Source organism: Nicotiana tabacum, chromosome 10 (genome assembly GCF_000715075.1).
Source record: "Nicotiana tabacum cultivar K326 chromosome 10, ASM71507v2, whole genome shotgun sequence".
Lineage (NCBI taxonomy): Eukaryota > Viridiplantae > Streptophyta > Magnoliopsida > Solanales > Solanaceae > Nicotiana > Nicotiana tabacum.
Window position 1 is genome coordinate 88,634,173 of NC_134089.1, and position 5,892 is coordinate 88,640,064.

A 5,892-nucleotide genomic window follows, 5' to 3' on the forward strand; every position below is an offset into this window, starting at 1 on the left:
ATTTGGCTTTGGTCAAATGATCGATTGATTGATTAATTTTTTGGACCAAATTTATTTGTTAGTAGTGAATATTAACGTAATATTATCCGTGTTTGTAACGGATGTTTTCCAATCCGTGAATATTAATGAGCAAGTGCTCATTCCACCATGTTGAGTGCTTCCTCCATTAATTAAAAGCCTTAGTGCTCCAGCCACCATGAGTGCTTCCTCCAGTAATTAAAAGCCTTAGTGCTCCGGCCACCGTGAGAAAATGCTTCACCAAATGAGTGTGTTTACGAGCTGATTACACTATAAAAGAAAGGTGCCAGCAGCTTGTTGAAAAACAGAAAAAACGGACAGAAAACAGAAAGCAACGAGCAATCTGATTTCCTCTTCTGTTATCGCTCAACATTGGCTATAAATTGCATTCCTTCTGTCACACCTCCTTTTTCCGGCACCGCGAGGGTACAAGGGAGTTTTTCCAATTAAAGGACAATCGAAACGGGATTTGTTTATTTAATTCAGAGTCGCCACTTGGAAGATTTATGGTGTCCCAAGTCACCGGTTTAATCCCGAATCGAGGAAAAGAATGACTCTGTTAACAATCCGCGAACTAGAAATCCGGATAAGGAATTCTGTTAACCTGGGAGAAGGTGTTAGGCATTCCCAAGTTCCGTGGTTCTAGCACGGTCGCTCAACTGTCATATTTGGCTTAAATATCTGATTTTATACAATTATGAACTTATGTGAAAATTTTAACTTTTAGCCGCTTTTATTATTATAAGTTTTTTTAAGAATGTGAACATCGTTTAAAACATGTCTTTGGATTACGTCACATGAAATGCACCCGCAATCCGGAACACATTTTATTCAATGTTTTGGGATTTGGATTTGGGTCGCATGATATGCACACCTGAGTTTAAGAAGGTAAAATTATTAGAATGCGTGCCTAAAACGACTAGCGCGTGGTTATTTTTGGAAAAGCCGTGAATTTCGCTAAGCGGCCGATCCCGAATTCTAAGTAATTAATACATACATTTATGAGGGCCCCGCAATCTATACGTTTTACTAGGCTCATCTCATCTCATTTTTTTTTTAAAAAGGCAATCCTAAAATGACTACATTTTTCTATTAAAATTAGTTTTTAAAATAAAGAAAGAAAATCCTAATTAATTAGGAACTTTCAAAAAATTAAGAAAACGTAACATACTAATTGCTAGATTAAGACAAATATTAATGGAAAGGAATTTTACTAAATAAAAAAAAACAAATTCGAAATCATAAATAAAATAAGAAATTCGACAACTAATATTCAAAAGAAATCAAATATAGCTAGATCGAAACTCGCATTGTTATATAAAAAAAAACTATTGGAATTAATTATTCACAACCATTTGAAACTAGATTTAACCATAATTACTAAAGCTTATTAGAAAGTTTATTAAACTTAAACATTATCTAGTCTTGTTTGGCTTTAACTAAATTTAACTATCCATTCATGATTGACCTACTGTTGACCATATTAAAACCTTCATAGCTAGTGAATTAACCCATTTTTACCAAGCTGATTCACTAAAGACAAACTTATGTTATTTTTCTCTTATTCAAATTATTAAACAGTAATACATGAAATAGCCTAAATACAATCAGTAAAAGAAACGAAGAAAAAGCAAAATTAAAACTTCAAAGTTCCATTCTTCATGTATTCATGCTTTCACATTTTTGAGCTTGCAATAGCTAGTATTACAGTCGTGTACCTGGTATTTGAATAGGATCAGGTATTACAGTCAGCAGCAGTAGAAACAGCGCAGCAACAACAAATAACCAGCAGTCAGAAAACCCAGCAGTAGACTTGAAAACCAAACAGAAATTCCAGCAACCATTCAATAAAGCAATAACAAAGGACCAACAGTTAACTCAAGAAGCCAATTGAAAATCCCGGAAGCAAACAGTAGGCAGAGATCACACTCAGGAATACACGAAAATAGTATTCGGATATTTTAGAAATCCTCTTCTTCAAGATTAAAAGTATGTTCTTATCTCCTCTTTAGTTCTGAAATTTTCATCTCTCCCAAAATGCTCCTCCTCTTAAGTGTCAAATGAGTCTCTTATATACCCAAAGCAAGACCCAATCTTCTTCCACTATGTGCACCCTTTAATTTTTATTATTACCCACACTGTTACTTTAGTAAAAGTAGTAACGTGGGCCCCCCGTGTTCCTTCTTTTTGAAAAGTAGTCAAAGTGGGCCCCCGTGTTTCCTCTTTTTGAAAAGTAATCAAAGTGGGCCCCCTTGTTCCCTCTTTTTGAAAAGAAGACATCATTATCCACCTTTTCCTTTTTGCTTTTATCATTACGTCTTGTCCCCCACAATAATTAAATAATCTGCAATTGGTTAATTCCCGCATTACCCCTAAAACTAATGTTACGTCCCGATTCAAAAATCTGTTCAACTTCAAAATTATTTAAGAACCTAAAATTAAATTACTAGCTATAACCAATCCAGTTCAATCAACGAATTCAAACTTAAACTATGAACAACAAATTAACAATCGGAATTATTTTGACTGAACGATATTCTTAACCACACATATAGTTGCAGATTCAACAATATTAACAAATTGAACACAACCAAGAAGTATATTTGAATTTCTAAATTCAATAACCAATTAATCTTTAAACTAAATCCAACAACATTACAACCAAGATGAATATTCAAATTAAATCAAGCATTTAAAACATAAATTCACATTAAATCACCGGATTAAGAACGAACTTCAACCAAAAGATGAACACGAATTTAATCTAAACTAATCAACAAAGACGGATGATTCGAGCGATTAAACTAAATCTAACAATACTAAAATTAAACTAACAATTCCTTTTTACAAAAATAAATAAAATTAACATGAAACAAACCAAAATAAGTAATTAAATTTCAATTTGATTCTAACAACATAAAAATTAAACTAACAATTTCTTTTACAAAAACAAATAAAACACATGAAATAAACTGAAAAACAATTAATTAAATTTCCATTTGAATCTGAAAATTAAATCAACAAAACACATGAACAAACTAAAAAATTAATTCAACGATAAACATGAACAAAACAAGAATCGAACATTTATCGATTTTAGATCTGATAATATCAAAACAAAAATACGGGCAAAATAAAACTCAAACCTGCTAACCGGATCGAAGCGACGACGAACTCGAACGGAAAGTAGTTTGGTCGTTTGGAAGAGGACGAAGAAGGAAACGCAGCAGCAGCCATGGAAGTGAAGAAAACGCAGCAGCAGCATCAGCATGGTGGTCATCGATAGCTGTAGCTGCTGGTCGTGAGGACGACTGGGGCTTGGGCTTGACCTGCACCATGATGGCTCGAGCTTGGGGTCGTTCACGATTGTTCATGGCTTGGAGGTGGCGACGAAGCTCAGCCATGGTGGAGCTGGAGCTTGCGACTAGAGAAGACGCAGCAGAAGCCAGTCATTCGTGGCTTGGAGCTGGTCGTAGAAGACGCCGCAGAGGTTGGTCGTTCACGATGCGATGAAGCTGGAGGCGAATGGTTGACGAGGCGTGAAGACGATGAAGCAGCGGTCATGGATGCTCGGAGCAGTGAGGTGTGCGCGTGTGTGACGGAGAAGAGGTAGGGAAGGGGTGTGAAGCAGCCATGGTTGCTTGGGGGTGTTTGGAGAAGAAGAGAGAAAGAGAGGAAGAAGAAGAGAGGGGGGCGGGTAGCTTAGGTTTTTTTTGTTTTTTTTTGTTTTGTTTTTGTTTTATGAAAAATGAAAGAAAAAATGAAAAGAGGGTTTGGGTCGAAATGGACTGGGTCGTTTGGGAAGATTGGGTCTCTTTGGGCCTGTGACTTAAAATTGAAGAAAAGGCCCAATCCGATCTCTTCTATATATTTTTTGCTCTATTTTCTTTTACTTTCTAAAACTAAATTCTCTAAGAATCCTTAAATTATCATATAGAACTAAATTAATTTATAAAAGTGCAAATTAACTCCCAATAACAATTAACACACAATTAAGTAGTAATTAAACATAAAATTGTACAATTGGACATTAAATGCTAAAAATGCAAACGATGCATATTTTTGTAATTTTCATTCTTGTAAAACAAGCTTAATTATTCCTAATTGTAGAATTAAATCCTAAATGCAAATGCAATATATTTTTGTATTTTTTATTAATTTAACAAATAAACATGCACAGAAAAATACAAATAATTATCCAAAATGTCACAAAAATTCTCAAAATTGCACACCAAGAAAAATCGTTTTATTTTGAATTTTTGGGAGTAATTCTTTCATAGGGCAAAAATCACGTGCTTACAGCTGCCCCTCTTTGCCCGAAGACACGAAGGGTTTTCGTGCAAAGATAAAGTGAGCGATTTTTGCCCATCCGAGTACTCCGTGTGAAGCATTTTTTTGAAAAAGATTTAACCGAACCTTTGCTTCAAAGGTTTCCTACATATCCCTGGCTAAAGGGGAATCAGGTTAATGTAGTTCGGGAAGTTTTGGTAGCTGGGACTACCGTGGGACTGCGATGTTACTGCTGTTGCATGATGTTATCACTGCTTACCAATCTCCTTGTTACACCGTGTTTAAAAGAAAACAAGAAGCTAGGCTAGACTGAAATTTGTTCTTGTTGCCTTGCTTTCTTGTTGGCTTGTGTTTCCTCTGGTGCCTTTTTTTCGAAAACTGCTGGGGATGACACTGGCCTTTTGCCTTTTTGAACATAAGTATTATTATTCTGTTCTGTCTGCTGGGGACACCGCTTCCTACATTAAAGCTTGTTATGCTGGGGATCTTTATTGTACTCCCCCTTATTACTGACTTCTATTTGATCTTGAAATGTATTCCTCTGTTCTGCAGGCGGGCTCCTGATTTCAACAACTTCCTCAAAATTTTAACACCTCCATTCTCCGGGGGGGGCTCCTGACTTCTTCGACTTAAAAATATAACGACCTCCGTTCTATAGGCGGGCTCCTGACTTCAATAACTTCTTAAATTTTAACACCTCCATTCTCCAGGCGGGCTCCTGACTTCTTCAACTTCGAAAAATAAACCAGCCTCCATTCTCCAGGCGGGCTCCTTACTTCTCTAACTTTGAAAAATAAATCAGCCTCCATTCTCCAGGCGGGCTCCTGCCTTCAACAACTTTCTCAAAATAATTTAGCCTTCATTCTCCAGGCGGGCTCCTGACTTCTCTAATTTTGAAAAATAAATCAACCTTCATTCTCCAGGCGGGCTCCTGACTTCAACAACTTTCTCAAAATAATTCAGCCTCCATTCTCCAGGTGGGCTCCTGACTTCAACAACTTTGAAAAATAAATCAACCTCCATTCTCCAGGCGGGCTCCTGACTTCAACAACTTTCTCAAAATAATTCAGCCTCCATTCTCCAGGCGGGCTCCTCACTTCAACAACTTTCTTAAAATAATTCAGCCTCCATTCTTCAGGCGGGCTCCTGACTTCTCTAACTTTGAAAAATAAATCAACCTCCATTCTCCAGGCGGGCTCCTGACTTCAACAACTTTCTCAAAATAATTCAGCCTCCATTCTCCAGGCGGGCTCCTGACTTCAACAACTTTCTCAAAATAATTCAGCCTCCATTCTCCAGGCGGGCTCCTGACTTCTCTAACTTTGAAAAATAAATCAACCTCCATTCTCCAGGCGGGCTCCTGACTTCAACACCCTTCTCAAAATAATTCAGCCTCCATTCTCCAGGCGGGCTCCTGACTTCAACAACTTTCTCAAAATAATTCAGCCTCCATTCTCCAGGCGGGCTCCTGACTTCTCTAACTTTCTCAAAATAATTCAGCCTCCATTCTCCAGGCGGGCTCCTGAATTCAACAACTTCCTTCAAAATTGGTGTTTTATTCCTCTGAAAATTGCTGGGGATAAC